At 34.7% G+C, this 17011-nt stretch overlaps 1 protein-coding gene across 1 annotated transcript in view; it reads right to left on the minus strand.

The window, feature by feature from the left end:
• LOC135083765 (complexin) overlaps positions 1-17011 on the minus strand; it is a 435534-nt gene that overhangs the window by 278405 nt on the left and 140118 nt on the right. The window lies entirely within an intron of this gene.

Genomic DNA, 17011 nt, shown 5'->3' on the forward strand with positions numbered 1-17011 from the left:
CATTTGAAAAAAATAATCAAAATATATCCATAAATGTATATTCCTTAAAAAGTAATCGCATTGTGGGTCCAATTTACAGATCTGAGTTTAAAAGAAAAACAAGGATCAATTTATTATTACTTGAAAAGGGAAACAAATCGCACTATGTTTTAATAAAAAATTTGTCACGTCTTGTTCGTACTCAAATAACAAAGCATCATGGCACGATATACTTTTGTGATGATTGTATGCTGTTTTTTTCGTCTGAAGAGAAACTTAATAGTCACACTTGTTGCGGTGTGACTACCGTGCTTCCGGAACATGGTAGTTGTCTTCATTTTAAAAATTTTAATCGGAAACAGGATGTTCCTTTTGTGGTGTACGCCGACTTTGAAACTCTACTTAAACCAATAACGACTTGTGAGCCTGATCCAAATTGTAGTTTTACGTTAAATCGTACACAACACATTCCAGCAGCTTTTGCTTATCGCATTGTTTGCTCATTTGATAGCAAACTTAATCGATTCATTTCGTACCGCGGTCGCGACTGTGTTCAAAAATTTCTCAAATGTCTGTATAGAGACGTAGAAAAAATTTATGAAATTTTAAACGTTGAAGTGCCAATGGTGTTTAACGAAAGTGATGCCAAAATGCATGCCAAAGCTGACGTGTGTCATATTTGCAATAGTCTCCTGCTATTTGACAAAGTAAGAGACCATTGTCACTTGACAGGCTGCTACCGAGGTGCTGCTCACCAGTACTGCAATTTACAGTACAGTCTCCCAAAACTAATTCCTATTTTTTTTCATAATTTAGCAGGCTATGATTGTCATTTATTCATTAAGGAATTGGCTGATAGTTTGGGTCCTATTAAAGTAATACCTAAGAATAAAGAAAACTATATTTCATTCACAAAATTTTTAAAAATGTCTGATGGGAAATTTGCTCAATTAAGATTTGTAGACTCGTTTAAATTTCTAGGCACAAGCTTAGAAAAATTAGCAAACGGTTTAGACAAAGCAGATTTCATTCACTTAAAACAATGTTTTGCTAAAGAAAACGAATTTAAATTAATGACTCGCAAAGGTATTTATCCCTACGACCACATGAAATCTTGGAGATCGTTCTCTGAGAGACAACTTCCTCCCAAAGAAAGCTTCTATAATACTTTAACTGACGAAGGTATCAGCGATGAAGATTACATGCATGCACAAGTGATTTGGGATACTTTTAACATAAGCAATATGGGAGAATATACAGATCTTTATCTCAAAACCGACGTCTATTTACTAACAGACGTCTTTGAAAATTTTAGAGCGGTTTGTAAAAAGCAATATCACTTAGATCCTGCTTTTTACTTAACAGCTCCGAGCTTATCATTTGACGCAATGTTGCTGAAAACAGGAGTAGAGTTAGAGTTATTGTCTGACTTAGAAATTATACGTCTCATACAGAAAGGAATACGGGGTGGAATTTGTTTATGTTCTACTAGACATGCTCAGGCGAATAATATTTACATGGATAATTATGATGAAACTAAAACGGATTCATTTCTCATATATATCGACTGTAATAATCTTTATGGTTATAGTATGTGCCAGTCTTTGCCAGTATCCCATTTCAGATTTTTGAAACAGCACGAAATTGATCAATTACAAATTATGAACGTGCGCGACGATGCGGATTTTGGGTTTATTCTTGAAGTTGATTTATTATATCCGGAAGAATTGCATTGTATTCACAACGATTATCCATTTTGCGCGGAGAAATTCATACCTCCGGGAGGTAAAACTTCTAAATTAGTACCAAACTTATATTCAAAATACCAATATGTGATTCACTACGTTCATTTAAAGACTTGTTTAAACCATGGTCTAATTTTACAAAAAATTCATCGAGTTGTGACTTTTAAACAAAGCAAATTTTTAGCGCAATATATAAATCTTAACACAGAACTGAGAAAGAAAGCAGTAACACCATTCCAACAAGATTTATTCAAACTTATGAATAATTCTGTTTTTGGGAAAACATTAGAAGACACTGAACGTAGAGTAGACATCAAATTAGTGAATCAGTGGCAGGACGATACCAATCGAACAAACCGGTCTCTCTCTGCTGCAAAGTTAATTTCTCGACCAAACTTCCATAGCGCCACCATTTTCTCCGAAAACTTAGTGGCTATTCAAATGAAACCGGAAAGAATTATATTAGATAAACCAATTTACATTGGCTTTGCCGTTTTAGAACTTTCTAAAAGTCACATGTACCAGTTTCATTACTCTGTAATAAAGCCTCACTACGGAGATAGAGTACGACTATGCTATACAGACACCGATAGCTTTATCTACCAAATAGAAACAAATGATTTTTACGTAGATATAAAGCAACATTTCTTACAATATTTCGATACCAGTAATTACGCTCTGAAAAATCAGTATGACCTTCCGATTCGAAACAAAAAAGTACCTGGTCTATTCAAAGACGAACTTGGCGGATGTATAATGACTGAATTTGTAGGGTTGAGATCAAAGTTGTATTGCATTAAAACTGATTCTAATGTCATTAAAAAGGCAAAAGGAATAAGAAAAAATGTTATTAAGCACTTGGAGGCATCTGATTATAGTAACGCATTACTAAACGATAAAATAGTGCGTAGGAAAAATATTCTCTTTAAATGTATTAAGCATAATATTTTTACACAGACTGTTAATAAGATTGCTTTGTCAAATGCGGATGACAAACGTTTTATATTGCAAGACAAAATATCCACAATGGCATGGGGGCATAGCTCTTTGTTGTAATAAATAACTTTAAGCTGAAATAAATATTAAATATAAATAATTTCTATGTAAAATAGGTACGTTAGTTTTAGACTTTATTGTTAAATTTAATATTATATTGCATTTTCTGTTAGCATTACTTTTTACTTACTTATAAAAATAAATCATTTTCAGAATATTTTTTTTTGGTTTTCTTACAAAATTCCTTACCTGCTAAATTAAATTGATATTTTGTTTTTTTATTTATAAAATTCAAGCAAAAGAAACATTCGACAATACTGATTGTCATGTTTATGTACACGTGCTGAGTATTATGTAGGTCGTCAGTGACGACGATATTAATTATAAACTCAGCAAAATGTGATTGATTCCTCAACTCGGTTATTTTCTTACCATTCACACTTTGTCTCTGACGAACGTTGTACTACAGTGCGATTGCTTCTATTCTTGTAAGTATTTATTTCGAAGTTTGTGTAACACTTTGTTTTACGTTAAAAATATTTTTACTAATGAAACTTTATTTTGTTATAGATAATGGCTCAATCTCCTGACATCATGTTATCCCAGTACGCTCAAGATCCGCTGGAGGGATTTACGCAAGAATTTCCGGAGCTGTGTTCCAGACTCCACGCGCACGCTGTTCAAAGACAAGTGAAAAAGCCTAAGAATAAAAAAGGTGTTTCAAAAAGAAGACTAGGACCGACGAAATCCTATGTGATAACGAAAAATCAGAAAGGAAAGAGGCTCATCAAAATAGAAGTTATTGATATTGTGAGTGATATGGGATCGGCTTCATCCTCAGAAATCACCGACCAAGAGGATAATGTGCTGATCAGCGCACAATACGTGGTCCAGGATTCATACGACGAAATCATGGACCTCACTGACAATCTTGTTCAAAAAATATCGAAAAAACTTTGTGGTGATAACTTTTAGTGTTTTTTAAGTGTATAGTTTTAATGTAAGTATTAAGTTTTTATTAAAGTGTAACGCAAACTTGTAAATTAATATGTAATTATAAGAATAGAAGCAATCACACTGTAGTACATTAACCGAAAATTATTAGTCTTTTTGTACTTATTATATTAACTTAATCAGGCAATAATTTTATTTTCTTTCTTTTTTTCTTTTGGTGACGATAAAATTAAGGTTTCATGTGTTTTTATTACAAGTGTTTTTGAAAATATAGTCTTACAGTAACAAGTGTCTTCTTATTTTGATCGTTCGTTCAACCAAATGACGTCCACTACTGGACAAAAGCCTTAGGATTTCCATATTTTGTATTCCAGTTAAATTAAACAACCTTTTTTATCAATAAATAATCAGTTTATTAACATTTCATTACACCTTATTAAACATTTCATATCCATTTAGAGAACTCTATGTTTTATGCAAAATAAATTTTTCAAAACACATTATTTTTATGAATTAAACAATGAAAATGATTATATGTACATTAGAAATATTTAATAAATTTAAATATTTAATAAATTTATTTGATTTGATTTGATTTAGAAAGAATTTAAACTCAATAGTTTACATTATACTGCTACATTTTTTTCAACACACCATTTCTTTATACACATCACATTTTTTAATGCACAATATTTCTTATGAGTAAAACAGTTAAATAATGTGGGGTTATCAAAACAATAAAGTTTGTAAAGAGTACTTAAACTTGGAGCGCCTAAACAAGTTACGTCTAAAACGTCATTTTGATTACATAAATTATGCACCCATTTGATCTTTTCTTCTCCTTTTACTAAGATATATTTACCTTTTAAATAAGGTACGATAAGTCTTTGAAATTCTCTATAGTCAATATATCCTTCACTCCATCGATAGCCTCTGTTTTTTTCGATCCAGCAAACTTGCTTTTTCTCTTCAGCAGTCAATGAAGAGAACGGGTATGGAGGCTTAATCAAAAATATGTGAGTATGCTCTTGGGTAGCTATAGCAAATTCTTTTATTATAAATTCATTTTTGCTATTTTTAAATCCTTGCAGATCTACGATTATATTGCTATTCATGATATTTTCTTAACGATATTACTCAAAGGTTTGTATTCAAATATACAATCGTTTAGAATCAAGCAATAAGCAGCTGTCTGATCTGGTATCTCTTGGTCTGTTTCAATTTCAACTCTTACATCGATCGAACCTTTTAAAGTTTCGTGTTGTCTTGAACAGTCGATAACAAATAAGGGAGCTACGTCTCTGAATTCTTTCAAGCTCAACAACGGCTCTGACCGGCGTCCGTGATACGACTGCTGAAATCTTGAATACTGTTCATATAATAAAGCAATTTTTTCTTCTGAAAAACTGACATTTAGTCCTTCATACGGATAATATGTTGAATTTAAAAAGACCCTTACATCTCGTACGTGACAATGATCAAATTCTGCCATTGACAACACAGCGTTATGTTTGCGATTGGTTTGTAAGGCAATTACAACAAATCGTGGTTTTTCTATTTGCGATGAAGTTTTAATTGACCAAGTATGTTTACGTGTTTTAGGCAGTAATGGGTATTCATACAGATCCCAATTACGAAACACTAATGGAATAGCTCGATCTTTCTCCAAGTGTTTCAATAGGTTTATCCTCTCACGGTCTGAAACTTTGATGTGTGGAACGCGCCAAATAATTTTATTGATTATTATGTCATCTACAACTTCACCTGCATTTAACTTGACCGCATTAAGGTTAGTATTACTTCTCAGTAACACTAACTCGTGTTTACAGTTAATGATAATTTTTTCATAATCCTCTGCAAATCCTAGTATCCTATTTAATGGTATAGATGCAGAAAATGCTCCACCACTAGCATTGTTTGTTCCCGCGGTTGACCAGCCCCAAACTCGACCACATTTGGATTCATTTTCATTTAAGGATAGGTAAGATTTCATTGTTGTAGTAATACCAGCATTCTTAATTTTATCTATTTCAACTCCATTAAGTTCATATCTTATGTCTTGGAAGAGAAATAAGCCTGGATTATTAACGAAGTGTACATTTGATACTTTTTCTTTGGTGGTGCTGTTATACACAACTACTTTACCTTCGATATATAGACTACTAAGTGAAGGTAACACGTACAAGTCTTGTTGGTTGATCGGTATTCGTATTTCATCATTCTTGTTGAAACTTGTTACGTATGGTTTGTACGAATGGTACTCGAAACTTTCAATGCTGTTATCATATGATGTTTGTTGAGATATATTTAAAATATTCATTTTATTAAACCAATTAATTTGAGAAATTCTTTATTGGTCTTGGTTAGCTTCTTTTTTAGGTGAAGCGGTCTGTCTTTCTGGAATGTTCTTTTAGAACTGACTGGAGTAAGCAATGTAGAAGGATTTTTATTGAAGTTAATCATTTTTTTCTGAAATGTAAATACAGTTGTACTTCTTCACCTCGTAAGTTTATCTCTTTGTTTTCAGCGTCCAACAGCCTGATGCTGATAGCACTTATAGAACTTTGGTTGACAGGAAAATAAATCAAATTTTTAGGTATTTCAATTATTCGATAACCAGGTGGTACATTAGGCACGAATTCATAAATTATATGGCTTGCTTTCCCGTTCACAAATGAACCACTGACTACATCGCATTCGATCCTCACAATGGTTGTTGATAGAATGCTCACAGGATACTTTGATTCAGTACTTATATTTGCATTTATTGTTTCCATTCCAAAACCTAATATTTTACCAATTGAGCCACTTTTATTAAAATGAACGTCTTCAGAACAATAAATATTTGTTTTCAATGTGTTATTATTGCAAGTAAGATTTAATGTAGTGTTCTTGATGTTATTTTTTAAATAATCACAAATATCCTGAAGCTCGTAAGACCCTTCAGGAATTTCGATGATCTCATTTTCACCATAGTAAAACTTGTTGTTTCTTTCATCTATGTTGGGAATTGAATTGAAGGTTGAAAAACATAAAAGACCGCATTCGTAGTCCTCTCGAAGCTCTAAAGTTGGTGAATAATTTGTTGTTAAGGAGGCTCCTGTTCCGGTTATAGACACAGTGAAAGACATTATTATACTGATACTTTTATTTATAAATTTCATTATATAAATGTTTTTTCCAATAATTCCTTAAAAATTTCAAACACAAATGACCACAGTTTATTGTACCAAAGGCTTGATATCGTACATAATTATAGTTTATAGGTAAATTATTAAAATATTTGACTAATTCCAACGGTGGTTTTAAATTACCAAAACTGTCATAATATTCAACGTAATCATATTGCTTTACAAAGGCCACCCAATGTGTTCCAGGATTTTTGTTAATATCTAAATTCATGATAGCACATTCTATCTTATTTGGTTTCGCAGGTAATGTATCTCGCATGAATACACCACGAAAGAATGGAATATCACTAGCATGTTCTAATATATCCAGGTTAGTGAGCGCACGTCTAGGTAGCCGCTTAATTAGTTTTTTGACGGATTGAGATATAAACCAGCTCCTTTTTTATGAGGTTTTATATACAGTCCTTTTCCAAGGGCTACCGCTTCCATCATTCTGTTGTGCCTTTCTGATTCCATTAGACTCTTTTGTGCGGCTTTAGAATCATTAACAGCTTTTGCTATACCAGCTGCACCTCCCGCAAGAGAACCTAAAGCTGATAACCCCGCAAATATAGGAATAAGTGGTAAAAGTCCTCCAGATTTTGGAAGAGGAATACATCGAGGTAATCGTATTCCTTTTTTGCTACCGAAAAGTTTTTTTGCAGCTGCATAAGCATATTTTATAGCCGAGTTATTATCTTTAGATTTCAGTTTTTTTAATTTTAATTTTATTTTCTTTATCCCTTTCTTAAATGATGTTATGCCTCCACCGGCTCTGATTTTAGCTTTCATCGCATTTTTAACTATCCATGAAGCTATTTTTTCTCCTTTTCCAACATCTTTTGATTTTAGTCTTTTCTTAGCCATATTTAACAATTCTAAATCAGCCTTTTGTCGAACACCAGAGTCTTTATTCAAATAAGCAATATCGTGGTGCATACAAGCCTCGTCCAATTTGTTGATCCCTCGATCGCCTTGAAGTAATCGTTTCTGAAGTTTAGTTCCAGGACCACAAAATTGATAACCAGGTAAATGTAACTCAAACGGTAAATGATCTATCAATGTATTAATTATACCACTGCCTCCCTTCATTGATTATCATAAAGTGAGTTATAGGAGAATTTATGATTTATTTATATACCTACACCACACATTCACTTTTGTCAACCCAACTGTTTTCCTTATCACTTAAGCCCAACCATTTAACAAAAAGTTTGTTTCCTTTCCTTTTTATAACTTTCTCGATAAGATAAAGATCAGGCAGTTTAGTTTTTTGTAATTCATATCCGTAAAAAGAACCAAGAATAATTTGATTGTGTTTATCTTCAATTTGATACGTTTGAGGATTTGTTTGTTTAATTTTTATGATACGAAAAATTTCGGTAGACCAATTAGGTGTATAACCTTTATAAAAATCTCCTTTGAATTTACTTATACGAACAAAGTCGCCAATTTGAAAAGTTGACCGTTTACGCGTTTGTGGAATCTGGCTTTTGATAATATTAGATCTAACGACAGTCTCATTGGAATTATTAACATTTATTGGTTTGAATTTAGTAACCCGATGAAAAGTGTTATTGTACTGCTGTACAACTGCATCTAAATTATTTTTAAACCATTGATAACGACCGCACAAACTAAATACTTTGTAGAGATGAGATTTTATCGTTCTTATTACTCGTTCTACAATTGCCGCCTTTTTAATCGAGTATGTGGAATAATGATTTATGTTATAACTTTTTGTTAACTGTTTAAAACAATCGTTATAAAACTCTGTACCCAGATCTGTTTGCAAATGTTTAGGCTTTCTTGTTGATTCGATAAATATACTTCTCATTGCATTCGTAACACTTTGTTTGGATTTGGACTTCAACGGTCTAACCCATACGTATTTTGAAAAAGCATCAATTACAACTAGAACATATTTATATCCTTTATTAAATGATGAATATTTTTGAAAATCCATAAGGTCAGCTTGCCATAAATCATCTATCCCTTTAATAATCGTATGTCGGCGGATGAAATTTCTTCTCGCTGCTTTGTGTAGCTCGTTGACTATATCTTGTTTACTCATTCTTGATAGATTTTGCTGCAATCATCCGATCGATTTCTTCTTTTGTGTAATAAAATGTAGATAAATTATTAGTAGTTAATTTTTCCAAATTATTAAGATACTTCTTAATATTACTTTGAATGGTTTTCAATTCATTTTTAAAATCTTGAACACATTTATCCACATACTCTTTATTTACAGCCTCATCATCTTTTCTAGGGGTTGGTAATCCTTTTAATCTCGATGACTTTAAATCAAAGTCGCCTGCATCTGACCTTACTAATGTGTCATCAGTAAGAATATTAGTAAACTCAGACAATCGTAAACGCTTATGAATGTGATGACCAAATTTATCTATATTCATTGCCGTCTGCTCGGCTTCTGTAGTGTAATAGTACTGCCAAACCCTCCTGTTGGGAGCTTTATATATTTTATATCTTTTATGATACCAGCTTCATGCAATTCCTCTATTATTGAATAAATTTCATTTTGTACTCCAGTGTTACCAGCTGCCCATGACCCAAATAGTAATTTTAACCTTTCCACTAATTCATTTGGATCATCCCAATAAACCAAATCAGTATCCTTCTTAACTTCTTTCAAAATATCGACACCTTCACCTCGTGGGAGACTTTCTACACTACTTGTGTGACTTCTAGAGAACTTAAACAAAGGTTTGATCACGTTCATATATTTAAATCCTTTGTTACTGTTTATTGGTTTTGATGCATCACAGTTTCGTTTGTGTGCATTGGTATCTATAAGTACTAATTTATAATTTTGTAAGTCCTCATTTGTAATCATTTTTAAATCTGGAGTTTTTTTGTACAATAATTCTTTTAAGCCAGGAGTTTTTTTTAGGCTACGGTTTCCAATTTTCAAAATGCGATCATCATCATGAACACGCGTATTGCCGAGCATCAGCTTTCCCTTTACATTTCTAATACCATAAGGTACATCACTCATCACTTCAGATGACACCGACCATGATAAAGATTCGTTATTGATACTCGGTGACGATTGAAGAGATTTAAATGAGTTTTCATGGACATCGTAATCCACCGAGGGCGATGTAGTAAGGGTTTTGTTAGATGTTTTGCAAACATCTATATTATCTAAATCGTCTTCATCATTGTCACGATCTTCATAATCTTCAGTAGAAGTATTTGATGCTTCACTTTCACTGTATTTAGCTCTTTTAGCTTCTGAATTTTGCTCCAATCCTTCATTTATAAGACGTTTTTCATCAGTTTGGTTTGTTAATAGTTTCAGCGGGTTAATGATAGGTTTAAATATTGTGTCCAAAGCCATATCATTTGAATTTTTTACATCTTTAATCATTTCTACTTTTCTTTTTACAGCTGCAGCAGATTTTACTATTTGTTCCTTTAAATTTCGTTCCATTATTAAGATTCCTGCTCTGTTTGACTTCTCTAATTAAACTGAGTGTTTGCTAACTTAACATCTATACTTATAAAAAGTTTAGTCCATTACTATGAATGTATCAAACTTCATTCGATAACAGCCTTTGTTTCGTTCACAATCCTTATTGATGACCACATAACTGTAAGGTTTACTCCATACAGTTGAGCACATTTCACGAAACTGCGACCATGACATGTCAGACCCAACATGTTCATCGTAAACGTGTCTTAGATTTACATCATCTTGCTTAAACAATATAATAAGATTAGCATTATCTCTTACCAGTTGTTTAGGTATTTTAGTATAAGTTTGGTTCATATAAAAACAATCAATGTTTTTATGCCGACCCATGGCGAAATAATCGCGTATATTGTTTTGATTTTCACAAGCAACATCGTCAAATATGATAATTGAGTCAGGCAATGCTTCGTGGGGCCTCAAAATTTCACTATTATGATTATACTTGTTATAAGATGTACCTGCAACCTTGTCCAATACTTTTTCTAAAAATACGTACTTAGGTTGGTATAAAGACTTAGAGTACACATACAGGTTACGAAAACGTGGTCCATCCTTATGTAACAATAAACTGATAACTAAATTGGTCTTCCCACAGTTCGATGGACCGCACACGATACTACGTATAGTATTTGGCAATAATTTCCCGTGACGCTTAGGCTTGTTCGATGCTTCAGGACAGACGCATTCCAATTTAAGTGATTCTTTTTGTTTCAGAAATTTCATAACAGAATTTTTAACTCGACTGTCGTGATCGGTGGATTTCAAAGAACTGATGACAATATACTCACACCGATGATTAAAAGATGTAGTTCGAAAAAGGTTCATATTCATCGTACATTACTGCAGGCATGGTTTACTTACGATCGTGTTATTGGGCGATCTATCGCACAGAGTGAGGTCGCGACTGCGACCGACCGAATGTGAGATAGAACGCCCAATAACATACTACTATCGTTTCATCGCATATTTTCGTTTATCTTCGTACGAGTTAGGAATATTATGTAAAAATCTAATTGGGACACGGGTGTCCCTATATGCGTCAAGGGAAACTTGGTTCTTACTAAGGATATTGTTTGCGTCGTTATAGTTTGTATGTTTATATCGATGTTTTATTATAATATTCATACATTTATTTGTAAACCATTTGTCTTCAAATCGACATAAAAAAAAATCGCTCAGGAAAGTCGAAATTTTGGAAGTCATGAAGTCATGAAGTCATGATGACTGATGATAGCGACAATGAGGATGGTTTCCTCCTGAATAAAAGGGCGTCTACTGCTACTCTGCTCCCCTGAGGACTTCCACAACGATCGTTTCTGTGCTGCTCGTATACATGAATGTATACGAGAAGCACAGGAACATGAGGCTTGCCACACTGCGTCTTCCTATCCGTGGGCGCCACTTGAGAAATTTTCTGCCCTCACTTCTGCGAGCTATGTGCCCTACCCACTGCCGCGAAAGTTTGACAATTCTGCGGGATATGTCTGTTACTTTGGCTCTCCTGCGGATCTCCTCATCAAACTTTGGGTGACTTTGAGCCTTCTCATGAGGCCCATAGTGAAGGAACACGTCTCCGTTCCGTACGCCATCACTGCCAACACACATTGGTCAAAGACTTTCTATCAATGGTCTTGAGACACTGCGGTATTTTTGATAAGAAGATGTCGCGAAGCTTCTCGGAAGTTGTCCCCCCGAGTAAGATTCAACGATTGTAGTCACGGCACGGCTGAGACTTTGGAAGACCTAGAATCAATGCTCAATGGCCTCAATAGAGGCTCTCAATAAATATAATAAAGGATTCAAAATAAATAAGGACAAGACGAAAAAATTATGTCAAATATCCGTGTTACAGCACTCCTTTGAAGGTTAGAGACTCTACACTCAAAGTTGTTCTTGGAACAAACAGTCAGATTAGGTAGGTCTACTAACTTCAAGAAAGATGTCTATGATGAGATGAGGATCAAACATACAAATACGTAAGATAAGACGCTATCTATTTTATTTTTTTTATTATAAATATTAATATTATGCTTATTGATTAAATTTCATTTGTATTTTTAGTTTGGTTTGTATTTATTTTGCAACAAAAGCGTCGAAGTATTTTATTTCCAATATATGAGGCAATGTATACCTTAACGCATATAGGGACATATGTGTCCCCTACTGAAAAACACTGAAATACATAGCACTTACATTTTCTGTACTACTTTTATGTTAAATTAAACTAAAATAAATAGATATAACTAAAGAAAAAATAATTTTATAGCTTGGATTAGTTATAAGCGTGTAAGGGTTAAAGATGAAATAATTGGGAGCCTAATTTAGAATACACTCTATTCTGTTGATTTTAAAGACTTGTTTTTACTTTTTACATTATTCAAATATTATGTTCTCTTTGACCTGTTGTGTAAAATAGGACTACCCCTTTCTTTTCTGTTTTTTTGGAAATCAAATATTTTAATGAAATGGGATAGAGTCCATAAAAATCGACTATTTTAATGTTTTTCCGTAAATATTATTCATACTTTCAAGTAGATAATACACATTAAAAGTACATAAATAATCTCGAAGTCGGTTTGTACCGGTGCCAACTCGTTGGTGAATCGATGATCGCAGGGCGTGAGAACTTTTGATTAAATTACGCCAGATATCATCTTTGGGGCAATTGAAACCGTCGCGTTGCACGGTCCAGTTTTGGGTGGGGATTATGGTGAAAGAGGTGGCGTTTTAGGAATAAAACCATTGTAAGAAAATTTTAAAAAGAAGTAAATCGTCGAATTCCTTTCGGCTGGCCAGCGTTCGGGAAACTACACAGTATATTTTCGTTCAAATACTAACTTGAGAGCCGTGCAAGCCGCTACCAATCGATTAACATGGAAAGCATTGGGGGAGGACTATGTTCAGCAGTGGACGTCCTATGGCTGAAATGATGACTAACGTGAGAAAGGCTCAAGTGATGTTCTGTTTTTTCTTCAGCTTCATTTTAGCATAAACGTGTACCTATATACATATTTTTAAGTCTAAGTAAAACCGATGGTCCACCCACAAGGTGGACCGACGACCTAATAAAGGTAGCAGGAAGGCGTTCGATACAGGGGATGGGATTGGGGGAGGCCTATGTTTAGCAGTGGACGTCCTGTGGCTGAAATGATGATGATGATGATGAAAACCGACGCATGCCATACCCCAGAAACAAAGTTGACCATTTCAGATAGGTATTATAATGATTTTCAGCTTAGGCTGGGAATTAATTCTTAAAAACGGTCTTTTCTATCTAATATTACTGGCCTACAGAGTATTTAAAAATATTATAAGTTTGGCTGCTCTATTATTTTATGAATTCTACTGACAACGCCACTCTTGTAGCAGAGTTTTGGGCGGTGTAGGTTTGTTGTCGACACGACAAGAAGAAGCTGCTCTATAAAACGCTTCAGTTTATGGATTGGCCCAACCCTTTATCAGCTAACTCGGAGCCAACTCAGCAGAAGCGAGTTCGGCGGCGTCGTTAGTGGGGCACTTTGTCTTTTTAAGGAAACCATGTTTTTGCTTACGAGGCTCCTCGTTTATTCGGTTACTGCTTATTTTACACGTAATTTTTGGCGACCGAAATAGCCTACTGGATTTTTCCAGTCTATCGGATACCGTGTCACTAGACACAGCGTAGATAGCGATATTACTGGTCCGATGATAAAACTTGTCATAGGTACATGTGGTCTACTATCTTAATTTACTATTAGATAGCCTAGAGACACTAGGTGGACCGACGATCTGATGAAGGTCGCGGGAGGTGCCTGGCTGCGGGCGGCGCAGGGCCGGTCTTTGTAGAAATCCTTGGGAGGCCTTTGTCCAGCAGTGTGCGTTATTCGGCTGAAACGAACCTGGAGACAAGATGCCACTGATCGTCTTGACTGCGGGATTATATTATGTCCCAATGAAGAATACAATTTTGTATTATCTGTTTTGTCCGACTGGGCAAAGGTGAAAGAAATGTCTTAGAAAGAAGATATTATTTAGATTTTCAAAGTTACTAGACTGGTAACTCTTATAAATATTTTCCATCATCATTATTAATATTGAATGGCATATGTTTCCAAACATATTTAGATATAATAGGCTTTGCAATCATTGTCCAAATACATTCAATACTGCGTCCCACAGTGCCTACCTCATTAACCATTTATACACCTCGTTAACCACGACCGAATCAAACAGCGCAATCAGAATGGTCAACGAACGTGGCCAAACTAAATAAATGCATTTAGTTAGTGTTTTTATAGACTTGAAGCTGAACTGGTTAACAGAGTCCTAAAGTTGTTTTAGTTAATTGGAGCGCTCGTACACTGTGATACAAATTAAATTGTATTTTGGCTAGTGGGAGCCTTGTTTTTTATAATATTAAATTCAAATTCTTTATTAGTATGTAGACCCGTTTTCAGGGCAATGACTCTCCCAATGATTTCCATAATGACCAATGTTATGTTCTTGAATAATATACACTTCAGCTTGTTACACAACGTTTATTAATCATTTACAATTCCTTATAACCTTCCAGTTGACTGACTAAGATGGACGCTTCCACAATGGCGCCAAACCCGCACTGACATCTAGTGTTGTCCTAGGTGCCTAGTGATGTCCATACCTAACAACCAATTGGTAGCGGCCTGCATCCACCGCCTTTTTGTTACCTTTATGAGGTCATCGGTCCACCTTGTAGCTGGACGTCCTACGCTGCGCTGTCCAGTGTGTGGCCTCCACTCCAGAACCTTGTTTTGTTGGCTTTTTATACACGTCTTCGAGTCAACATATCGACTGGCGATGACAAGAAGTGGCGGAAGAAACTTTTCGTGCAAGCGACCCAGGCAACTTCAGTTCAATTCCTAACTGACCAACTAGGTGGATTGATCGAAAGTTTTGTTATAGCGTTTAAGTTAGTCAATACCTGAGGGGAGGGTGATTTTGAGATGGTTCACAATATGTCAATGTCATTCCTCCTGTACCTCTTCCATACCTTACTGACATATACTGGTCATCACAAAAATCGGCCCACCTACCTACGTTTTACAGGAAAACTCATTTCTACTGACACAATTATGGTGCCCCAACAATATTGGTGTTATTTGAAAGCTCAATAAATATCCTTAAAGAAAAACACATTTAATTTCTTAATAAACGATTAACATAAAGGCGATCAATAAAATAATGTGACTTGAAAAAAGACCTCACTTTGGGCTCACCTCTGGGATCAATTAGACCAATTTTTAAGGTTATAAAACCAAATAATGATCTCACGTGTCCTCTTTAACAGATGGATAGCGATTAATCCCAACTTAACAGTTTTAGAGCCATAAAAGTTGGCTCAAGCGTAACTACCTATTTTTTGAAGAAGTGCCTCTGGATTCTTCTACAGACACATTTTTGGGGTAAAACCTTTCCTTTAATGAAATGAAGTTTAGAACTAGGCTTTTAAATGGCGCCAATATTGGTGGGAAGTGGGGATGCATACGTTTGAAAGTGCTTGTCGCGGGAGGGTCGATTTTAAACGCTAGACCTATAGTAAGAATGAAAAGGGCAAAACCAATTATACGAATTAAAGGACATGACGTTGTAACACAAATTAGGCACAGAATTAAATTCCAATTTCCACCGCAAACCCAGCGTCCTATCTCTAATTAAAATTTGCCTTTTCAACGCACAATAGTTCCAAAAACACGACAAAAACCGTTATTTTAGTTGCGAACGTGACATTTGCATTTACAAAAGGCACACTTCGGTACGGAACCCACGGGGTCCATTGTGTGCGGAATTAAATAATTATGTTTGTGCCCGTGGGAAGCCATTGTGGCGTAGTGCGCGTGGACCAAGATTGTTTTGTTCAACAACTGCGTTTAAACACGTGGGTGCTTTGTAACGGAGAGGAATAAAACTATTTCCTAGATCTTCTGGTTACAGTCTAAATAGTCTGAGAAAACTGGGTTCAAAACTTGTTGACTTTGTGAACCACTATTTGGCTTCTGATATTTCTCATCTAGTATTGGATGATGTTATGATTAAATACTGCTATATAACTGGATATAATATATGTATTTACAATGGCTTCCCCACTTGCATTTCGATATCATTTAAAAGAAGCTTTACTAACATTCCAAAAATAAGTAGTTCTGTCTATTCTGATAGCTTATACAAATTTTTTCCTGTCGTTTTTGCGCGAAAAACTAACAAAAATTATTTATCCATTGTAACAAAACATTTTGTGTTTGTATCTAACTGAAAAACACACTTTATTCGACTCATCTGAGAACCAAACTCAAGCCGTCTTGCATAAAGGTCGTAGCACATTATTATCAACCTGGAAAGGGATCGTAACCGTATCAACTCGATGCGGTCAGTATTTGTTTGAAACTCCATATTATCGGCGCCGTAACGTAAACGCCTCGCCTCGCGATTGACAGCTCGCGAAAGGCGATACGGTGTTGATCCCTTCCCGAGTTGATAAGTGTGCTATGACCTTAAGAGTGTTCGAATCACAAACCAAAGACCATGAAGCCGATAAGCATAATCTTAATCCATATGCATAGGCTTCACTTAATCGATTAAAAACTCCAAAAAAGTAAAGTAGTTAAATCTCAGCTAACAATTGCTCAAGTCTCGTAAAAAATATTCATCAAACA

The sequence above is a fragment of the Ostrinia nubilalis genome, chromosome 24, assembly GCF_963855985.1.
Source record: "Ostrinia nubilalis chromosome 24, ilOstNubi1.1, whole genome shotgun sequence".
NCBI lineage: Eukaryota > Metazoa > Arthropoda > Insecta > Lepidoptera > Crambidae > Ostrinia > Ostrinia nubilalis.